Source organism: Peromyscus eremicus, chromosome 6, assembly GCF_949786415.1.
Source record: "Peromyscus eremicus chromosome 6, PerEre_H2_v1, whole genome shotgun sequence".
Classification (NCBI taxonomy): Eukaryota; Metazoa; Chordata; class Mammalia; order Rodentia; family Cricetidae; genus Peromyscus; species Peromyscus eremicus.
The window spans coordinates 120,398,675-120,409,651 of record NC_081421.1 but is presented as its reverse complement, the minus strand read 5'-3'; the positions used below and the strand labels follow the sequence as shown (position 1 = coordinate 120,409,651).

At 40.8% G+C, this 10,977-nt stretch overlaps 1 long non-coding RNA gene across 1 annotated transcript; it reads left to right on the top strand.

The window, feature by feature from the left end:
- Positions 1 to 709: 709 nt before the first annotated feature.
- Positions 710 to 2,620, top strand: LOC131912759 (uncharacterized). Its single transcript, XR_009379710.1, has 2 exons — positions 710 to 912; positions 2,545 to 2,620. It is a non-coding gene; the product is annotated as an uncharacterized LOC131912759 (long non-coding RNA).
- The last annotated feature ends 8,357 nt before the right edge of the window (positions 2,621 to 10,977 follow it).

The following is a 10,977-nucleotide window of genomic DNA, read 5'->3' as shown; positions in this document are numbered from 1 at the left end:
TTCATCCCCTCAGTCTTTTCTTAAGTCTTCTCAAATCTCCTTTCACCTTGTGACCCATCTCCACACCTTGTGACCCATCCCCATACCTTGTGACCCACCCCCACACCTTGTGACCCACCCAAACATCTTATGACCCACCCCCACACCTTCTGACCCACCCCTACAACTTCTGACCCACCTCAACATCTTCTGACACACCCCCACACCTTCTGACCCAACCCCACACCTTCTGACCTACCCCAACATCTTCTGACCCACCCCCACACCTTCTGACCCACCCCCACACCTTCTGACCCTCCTCCACATCTTCTAACCCACTCCCCCATCTTCTGACCCATCCCCACACCTTCTGACCCATCCCCACAGCTTCTGACCCACCCTAACATCTTCTGACCCACCCCCATACCTTCTGACCCACCCCCACACCTTATGACCCACCCCCATGCCTTATGACCCACCCCCACATCTTATGACCCACCCCCATGCCTTATGACCCACCCCCGCAGCTTCTGATCCACTCCTCTATCTTCTGACCGAGCCCCACAGCTTCTGACCGAACCCCACACCTTCTGACCTACCCCAACATCTTCTGACCCACCCCTACACCTTTTGACCCACCCCCACACCTTTTGACCCACCCCCACAGCTTCTGACCCACCCCCACAGCTTCTGATCCACTCCCCCACCTTCTGACCCATCTCAACATCTTCTGACCCACCCCCACAGCTTCATGTTCTCCATTGTGTGCTGTCCACACACCTCTGAGTGTGGGCCAGCCACTAGAGCATTAAGCCACATCAGTAAAGAAAACTGACTCTCCATCTAGCTACCAAACCAACACGGAGTAGAAGGAGTTCCTGAGCTCTCACCCCTAGCTAAGGAGCTATGGAAAGTTGGTGTCTTCTGAAAGAGGTAGGGCTTTACCCTAAAGATGATTCTATTGAGCACTAGGCCATATGCTCTGCTCTCCTTGTTGCTGCTTAATAAGGACACATACATATTAATTTATCTGTAGTATTTTGCTAGTTCCTATTCAGACCAATGTCAAACACTGATAAGGAACAGACTCTCCCAACTAAATAGTTTGAAATCAGATAAGAAAGACTGTGGTAAGAGTTGAGGCCTTTTAACTCTTCTGCTTGAAAGGAAGCAATCTCAACACAGAGTCAATTAAAATCCCAATTTTCTAGCAATATGGCCAGTGCAAAAACTGATTTTTTTCCTCTCTCTAAAATTAGTTTGGGGTAAATATGCAAATAATTATTTAAATATGCAAAAGTATACTACATTTTTAAAAAAATGACATATACAGAGGTGATATTGAAATTGAAAAGGTGACTTTTATACAGATAAAAAAGAAAGTGATTTACACATGAAAATAAGCTATAATGTTTTATATTGTATTATAGTTTCAAATTACGTTAGGAATTTAAAATACGCCAGAATTTTAAAATTTCATTGTTGCTTGCAGTGGCTATATATAGGCTTTTGTATTTATTTTGACACAATAGCATATCGTTTTAGTGTTGTGGCTTATTATTTGGACATAGATATTCATTACAATTACTTAGGGAAACATAACTTGAAACTTTTTGACTTACAAATTTAGAAAGCTTGCCCTTAATGTTCTGTTACCAAAAGGTTTTATAATTAATTCCCATAGCACAAAATAAACAAATGAGAGAAATTTTTTAAAGCTCTGCAAATTTTTTCTCTTTTTATTAATTTTTTTCATTTATTTTGCATCCCAACTGCAGTTTCCCCTCCCTCCTCTCCTTCTGTTCTTCCCCCCTTCTCCTCTGCCCCCTATCCACTCCTCCTCTGTTTCTGTTCACAATTAAGTTACAATAGGTTTTCTCTGAATGTGTGATTTGAAATTCAGCAAACAGAATTTTAATTATATGTCCTTTATAAATTTGTACTTGTTGCAATAAATGTAGCTGTCACACTTTTCCCTGTCCTAGAATTTATCACCTAAAGTAAGAACAAATTCTGCAATAAAAATGGTTAGGGTTTTCAACATGAAACTCCACAAATAAGCTACATGAATGACTTAAAAAGAAATAGGGGTAGGTCCAGATCAGGGTGCAGGGCCTTGAAGCCTTTTCTACGAAGTTATTGATCGTTCATCAGGGAGTGTCCTCACATCCTAGCTCCTCTAGGAATACCTCTGTTGTCAATCACTGGAATAATGTTTCCCTTTATTTATTTGTTTGTTTTATTTTTATCACATCCATTGCATTTATCACTTCATACTTTAGATTTGGTACCTCCAAGAGTTTGGAATTTGACTATGATAATAGCAAAAATGATCTCAGTTCATACCAGTGATGTTTGTTACAGCCCAATATTCTGACATTCAACTCTGTACTCACAGTAAATCTGACAAGTGCTTACAACTTCCTCACAAACCTTAATCCCCAAGCCCTACACTTATCATAAATCCCCAGCTCAGGACAATGTTTAGTTTACTTGCTAATATACAATGCATATGTCTGAAATATGCTGTGTTTATTTATGCAGATGTTGCCTTTCTTTTTCTAGACAAAAAGAACAATGAAGATTCCTTTTGGAAGATTTTAGGGATCATTGGATCAATAAAATCCCAATTACAGCTCAAGTCAGTGTTTTGGCTTTACTGCAACTTTCAAAATATAATTTTAAAAGAAAATGCAAGAGCGATGGGTTTTTAAAAAGTGGGGGCAAGACAATGTGATAGAACAAAGAATGAGGAAGTCTATACTGATTGGATAGATATATGAAGCTCCAGGGATCAAGAGAGTGATACTGGGAAAAAACTGGACAAGAAGGTAGCTGGCCTTAGACAAGCACACTTGGACAATACAGGAATGTGACATATGTGGTAATGTATACCAAATCTTGTTTTCTTCTCTGTGTGAAAATAATCTACACATAAATGGTTGATTTGCTCACCAGATACTAGCTTTGGCCAATGCAAAATGAATTAATGAATGACTTGAAATCAGAAAGTTCAAGACTTGTGTTTGCTTTCTCCTCTTTTTAGTGTCACTAAGACGTTAGGATTGCAGATGCAGGCTGTGACATAAGACTAAAGTTTACTCAAAGAAGGCAAAGGACATAAATATGATGTGAAATTTGTGGAGTTTTGGCCATTGAGACTTATTTGCTACTATGGAAAGATCTAGCCTTTTCTGAATGGAAATTTGCTCATTATCATAATTGGGATATTATCTACAGTCCTTCTGGCTAAAAGGCTGTCAGAAAAGCAGACTTGTCTCTTACTTCACACCATACATGATGCTAATCATGGAGCTGATGCCCACAGAAAGACCAAAGTATTTTCAGCAGATATTGTTGGGCCACACAATGATGTTGCTAGGATTTTATGAACAAAATAGCAAAATGTACCCATTTTATATATGTAAAAAATAACTAAAGTATCAGGTAACACAAAAATCACCATTTGTCTTTGAAGGGGTTCAAAAGGCCTGAGCATGGCAAACACAGGCCTGAGCACCCAAACAATTGCGGACAGGTTTTGCCCTTTTACTCCTTTTCCTCTCCCTTGCTAAAAACTGTTAAATTACTTATTCTAGCTCCCAAGGTCTATTCCCTTATTTGGCCACTGACTCATTCCTGAGACAAAACACCAAGGTCCAACAGTCAGAAGTAATTATTTGGTTACTTTGTCCAATCAGGATTTACCAGTTCACCCTAGCACAGACTACCTACTTTCCCCTTAAAAGCTCACTCCTGCAAAAACACCCTCTCTTGCTCTCTTGCTTGCTGCCCCTGCTGCCGCTGCTGCCCCTCCAGGGTAACAAATCTCTGCATTAAGCCCATAGCAGCACTGGCAACAGCACAAAGGAAAGCTGGGTCACCTAGCTCTTTCCATGACTGTCTCCAGGATGAAATATCTTGATTCTTAGGAAATAGCTACATGATAATGACAAAAACAAAAGACTATTCCAAAAGTTGACATAGCAATAAAATCACTAACACTTTCAAGAGCCTTATAACCACTCTTTATCAGTTTGGTATTATGAGCGAATGCAAAATGAACACATTCTATTGTCCAGAAACTCTACTCTAGAGACACACTTGGAAGACTAGTGCCATTGCTGTACTTGGGTACATTCCTTGCAAGATATTCCTTCAATAAAGGACTTTCTTTCCAGTTGTATAGACAACTGCCAGCCAGCATCCTTCTGTTGTCTAATTTATCACAATACTTTCACCTTCCGGAAGGAAACACCTGCTCAGGGGCAACAATTCATAGGATTACAGAATAATACAGAATATTGAAAGTTTGGCCGTTTTTGAGCCTTACAGACTTGCTTCTGATCAAAAGTTCCCTGTGTTTTTCTTTCACTTCAGCTTTTTTCTCTCTCCACACCTGCTGTAGCCTTCTTGAGGGTATCACATCTTGAGCCCCATCTCAGCACCTGCTTCTGGAAAATCAGCGTGGGACAGCTTGTGTTAGAGGCAGCCTGAGAAAGCAGCTGACAAGTTGGAATCTGAGGCTAGCTCATTCCCTGCCCAGTTGGCCATGGAGATTCAACATTAGTGGTGAACACCTGTGTGCAAGCATTGAACATACATTAGAACTTCCATTGGCAGGATATTGGGAGGTGGGCATTAATACTGGGGAATGCACCTGTCTTGGACTTTGGAAACAAATGTAGAACAAATACTGAAGGATTTTGATCATTAACTGGTAATTAAAAGCCAGTTGTGATGCCCCAGGGGCTTTTTATTTACATGTGTTAACTGAGAGTATAGGAGAAAGATGAAAATCATATTCAAATTCTTAATTTTAATTGAAAAAAATTCATCATATTTTCCCCTCCCCCAGTTTCTCTATATCCTTCCCACCTCCCTACCCACTCAACTTTTTACTCATTTTCTCTCCTTCTAAATTCCAAAACAACAAACAAGGGAAAAAAAAAACAAAAAAAAAATAAAAATCAAGACAAACAGGCAAAAGACCATTAAGACAAAAAAATATGTCCAAACAAAGCAAAATGAAAAAAAAATACACAATACTACCATGGAGTTCATTTTGTGTTGACCAAATAACCATGGGCACCAGGCCTGCCATAAAGCCTGCTTCATATACCCAGTGACTCTCCATTGAGAGAACTGATTTTTCTCTTGTCGATGTGTATCAACTGTGTACAGCTTCATGGTTAGGGGTGGAAGCCCGTCTTTTTATCTCCCTTTCAGTGTTGGGATCCTGTCCAGCTTTTGCTGGTACAGGTCTTGCACATGCTGAGGCAGTACCTGTGAGTTCAAATGTGCATTAGTTCTAGTATGTCTGAAAGACACTGTTTCCTTGGAGTCACCCATCACCTCTAGCTCTCACAAGTTTTTCTCCTCCTCTTCTGCATAGATTCCTTAAGGGAAGGAGTTTGATGAACACATCCCATTTAAGTCTAAATATTCAGAAGTCTCTAACTCTGCACATTTCCGAGTTGTGAATCTCTGCATTAATTTCCGTCTACTGCAAGAATAAGCTTCTCTGGTGTGGTTTGAGCAAGGCATTGACTGGTGGGTACAGCAGAATATTGTTAGGAATCATTTTATTGCTTTGTTCTTTTAGCAGTATGATAGTGCTAGATTTGTTCCTAGACCTGTGACCTATCTGGTCTCAGGTTCTTGGTCACTTTAGCAGTATCAGGTATGGATCCCAGTTCATGGAGTGGGCTTCAAATCCAATCAGAAAGTGCTTGATCACACCCAGACATTTGTGCTATTAGTATACCAGCGTATCTTGCAGGCAGGTCCCTGTTGTAGGTTGCAGGGTTTGTAGCTGGGAGATGTTTATGATAGCCTTTCAACTTCAGTAGTACAGAGAGTACCCTTAAGTATCATGAACGTCCATGGTGTGTGTGTGTGTGTGTGTGTGTAAGCTACTGCAGAAGTAGGTTTGTATATGGATTTTCAAATGACCTTCAGTGTTAATGCTCCTTCCCGAATACCCTTCTCTCCTATACCCTTCATATTCAATCATATGCAAGTCTTGATAGACTAGTTGAACTCCAAAGAATGTTAAATTGACAACTAAGGTCTTTGTGGACTTTGGGAAAAGAAAGTAAACACTCTCAACTGACTACCAAATTGCACACTCTAGTAATGAACAGATGGAGACAGAAAAACTGTCATCTTGGGTCATGCATCATGTAATGGGCTGAGTTACGTTCCACTTAAAATTCCTATGGTGAGGTCCTAAAGATGGAGAGAGGGTTCACAAAGGCAATTAAGGTAAAACAAGGTAGAGTTTGCCCCTTTTCTATTACAACTAATACCCTTAGAACAGTGGTTCTCAACATTCCTAATTCATTGACCCTTTAATACAGTTTTTCATGTTGTGGTGACCCCCAACCATAAAATTATTTTGTTCCTATGGCATAGCTGTAATTTTGCTACTGTTATGAATAGGAATGCAGATATCTAATATGTAGTATATCTGATAGGTGACTCCCAAAGGGTCCATGAACCATTGATTTAGAAAGATACTAGGACAAAAACAAAGTTATATACATTTATGAAATTGTCAAAGAACATAATGTATAAAAAAGTACAAATGAAGACAACTACAAGACAGAAACATACACTCTAGCAGTTGCTAAAAATGTAATGCGGCTTTGGAACAGAGTAAGGGTAGATGCTGGAAGAGTTTTGAAAAAGTTGAGAAAAACAAACTTTTGCAGAGATTGTTGGTTAAATATGAACATTAGATATGATTCCAGGCAGGACTCAGGAAAAAAAGAGTGTATTATAGAGAAATGACTATTGTCTTAGCAATGTACAGCTATTTTCATAAAGAGCATATTGTCAAGGATTTGAAAGCCAAACGTGCTTCTGGTGAGGTATTGGATGGAGTTGAAGAATATGATGGAAACGAAGAACCATAATTAATGCAGATTTATTGGCTTGGGTTGTAGGTGCAGTGTAAACAAGAGTGACAGCTAAATTGCAACCTCACTTAGGTATGGGCTTAAAAAATAATGAGAGGAAATCTTCACAGTGTGTAGATCTGTAAACAATGATTCTGGTCATCTACTTCATGTGAAAGAGTAAGAGTCCAAAATAATTCAGGGGTTGATGGTTGGTGTTGGACAGTTTGGCTGGCTTCCCAGACATATTGAAAAGAGATAGCCAAAGAACAAAATGGACTATACTGGAAAATTTAACATGCATATTGTGAAATATGTTAGAAGAATGAAAATAAACTACAATTTTATTCAATAATGAAGAAGCATGAATCATCATTGAGTAACAGAAGTAAGATAGTAAAGGAACAGCTTCATAGACCTATATTAACCAGCTTGAGCTATTGCAGTTGGAATGGAGCTGGTATTTGGAAAGGACAATGAATCTCTAAGTAGGTTCCAGCAATGTTGTATTTCTTGATATGGTGACAGTTAAGTGTATTCTAATAACTCAGCATACTTCTTATACATTATGTACTTTTCTGGATGTATGTTTTATCTTAGAAGATTACTACAATATAGACACATGGAGTTCCTCAAAAGAAACTTCCAAGTGGTATTGATTTACCTACTTTGGGCAGTAAGAATGTTGATCTACCACAATGAACATCAAGATAGACACATGTCCCCTCCAGCCAGCTCATTCATGGGAGAAAAAAAGAAAGTAAAGGTCTAGTCTTCCTTTCTGATCCCTAATCAGATGTTACTCATTGTCTATTGAGAAGAATGATAGATGGTAAGAAGATAGACCAAAATCATCTTTTCAAGTCTTCAATGACTTAAAAAAGAAACATTAAGAACAGGGAGTAAGCCACAACAATGCACTCTGACATCATTGCTCGGGTTCCTATTATCCTAACTCAGTGATATTAACCACTAAGTCAATAGCCTCTTGGCTTCTAAGACCCTCCTATTGCATTTAGTAATCAAATCAGCAGCTCTCAGATGATACTGTTCCTACCTACAAGGAGCCATTCTCTTAATACCCTCTGAGAGTCTTAAAGCCACTGGTAGACAGTAAAGACCCAAGCCTTGATTGATTTAAGGACTGAACTGATGATTATCTCAAGTTGATTACATAAGGTATTAAACACATCCATTGCAAAGTCCAAATCATATCCAATGCAGTAGATACACTCCTCATACTTGTCGAAATGTTTTCACAAATAGGCAGTTTATGGCTTTATCATAAGATTAAATGAGAATGTTAGCATAATGCCATGATAAGATGACAATTTGCAGATGTTCTAATAATAAAACAACAAAACTGAATGTAAACCCTCTGTAATTGGTCTGGGAACCAGACTGTTAATTAAAATCAAATCCTAGCATAGCTTTGGTTAGTTACTTTCTGAACCTGATAGATGACTGAAGCCAGAAAGAAGCTGCAAATCCAAGCTGTCAGGTATATGAAAAAAAGTCTGTATGGAGCTAGATCCCCAGGACACTAGACCAAGAAAGGGATGATGACTCATCCCTTTAACTCATAGTTAGTTTGGCTAAAGAAGTCTTTATTTCATTAAAATGTGATCTCTTTTTTTTTTTAATTTTTATTTTGCAATACAATTCAGTTCTACATATCAGCCACAGATTCTCTTGTTCTCCCCCCTCCCGCCCCCCTCACCTTCCCCCCAGCCCGCCCCCCATTCCAATCTCCTCCAGGGCAAAGCTTTCCCCACAGACTGAGATCAACCTGGTGGACTCAGTCCAGGTAGGTCCAGTCCCCTCCTCCCATGCCGAGCCAAGGGACCCTGCATAGGCCCCAGGTTTCAAACAGCCAACTCATGCAATGAGCACAGGACGCGGTCCCACTGCCTGGATGCCTCCCAAACAGATCAGGCCAATCAACTGTCTCACCCACTCAGAGGGCCTGATCCAGTTGGTGACCCCTCAGCCATTGGTTCATATTTCATGTGTTTCCGTTTGTTTGGCTATTTGTCTCTGTGCTTTATCGACCTTGGTCTCAACAATTCTCGCTCATATAAACCCTCCTCATTCTCGCTAATTGGACTCCCAGAGATCCACCTGGGGCCTAGTCATGGATCTCTGCATCCAGATCCCTCAGTAGTTGGATGAGGTTTCTAGCACGACAATTAGGGTGTTTGGCCATCCCATCACCAGAGTAGGTCAGTTCGGACTGTCTCTCGACCATTGCCAGCAGTCATCCCTGATCATCAGGGAAATGCAAATCAAAACAACTCTGAGATACCACCTTATGCCTGTCAGAATGGCTAAGATCAAAAACACTGAAGACACCTTATGCTGGAGAGGATATGGAGCTAGGGGAACTCTCCTCCACTGCTGGTGGGAATGCAAGCTTGTACAACCACTTTGGAAATCAATATGGCGCTTTCTTAGAAAATTGGGAATCCATCTCCCCCAAGATCCAGCTATACCACTCTTGGGCATATACCCAAGGAATGCTCAACCACACCACAAGAGCACTTGTTCAGCTATGTTCATATCAGCGTTGTTTGTAATAGCCAGAACATGGAAACAACCTAGATGCCCTTCAACTGAAGAATGGATAAACAAAATGTGGTACATATACACAATGGAATACTACTCAGCAGAGAAAAACAATGACATCATGAGGTTTGCAGACAAATGGATGGATCTAGAAAAAATCATCCTGAGTGAGGTAACCCAGACTCAGAAAATGTGATCTCTTAATGGGGCTCAATAAGATGCTCTTTACATGCTGCCATGATGAGTTTTGGAAGACTGGTGGAATACGCCTCTGGACAATTAAACATAAAATGAAGGATGGTTCTAACAGATAGTAAAGGAAGGTGAGGCATGCATAGAAGAACAAATAAATCTGAGACATACAAAGTGAGTTGCACTCCAGTGTCCCTGCCCAAATTCTTCCTCCAGGGTTGAGTACTCAGCCCTCCAGCTGTTACAGTTACTCCATGCCACATTGGTTGGCCTTTTAGTAACCAAACTTGCATCTGAATGTGGCTGTACAATTTGCTTATGTTTTGTTTGTAGATGTTTTTATACTATGTCAGTATATCAAAGTAGTCATACAGAAGCAATACAGCAACAGGCCCGTTATAGGCAGTAGAAGATGACCTCTCCAAAGTTACCCCTTCAAAACACAGCCCACACCTCAGTTTGTTGATGTAAAAACAAAAGATGTGGTCCTCACACATCCACAAGGAACAACTCATTTACAAGAATCATGGAGGATGAAGATGTAATTTTATGTGCTGTGTGGGTCAGTTTCTGTTGCTTCTCAATACTACTTTTCCTTATTTTCTCACTTGCTTACAGGAGTTTCTTCTAAAAGTACTTCTCTTTTTTTTCTTTATTAAGAAATTTTCTGCTCACTCCACATACTATCCACAGATTCCCCCCTCCTCCCTCCTTCCACCCCCAGCCCTCTTTCCCAAGCCACCCCACATCCCCACATCCCCCAAATCGAGGTCTCCCATGGAGAGTCAGCAGAGCCCAGCACACTGAGCCTAGGCAGGTCCAAGCCCCTCACCACTGCACCAAGGCTCTGGAAGGCATCACACCACAGGCACCAGGTTGCAGAAGCCTGCCCATAGACCAGGGGCAGATCATAATCCCCCTGCCTGGGTGCTCCCCAAACAGTTCAAGCCAAACAACTGTCTTCCATATCCAGAGGGCCAAGTCCAGTCCCATGGGGGCTCCACAGCCACCCGTCCACAGTTCATGGGCTTCCACTAGTGTGGCCAGTCATCTCTGAACATCCTCCCATCATGATCTCGACGTCCCTCATCTGCAGTATCTCTCCTCTCTCTCATCAATTGGATTCCTGGAGCTCAGCCTGGTGCCTGGCCGTGGATCTCTGTATCTGCCTCCATCAGTCACTGGACAAAGGCTCTATGATGACAGCTAGGTTATTTGCTAGGCTGGTCACTAGAGTAGACCAGTACTTCTCAACAAATCCCTACATGCAATTATCCATCTCAGTCCTATTACCAAAGAACTCAAATTAAAATACATGTAATACCTTAGTGACACCATT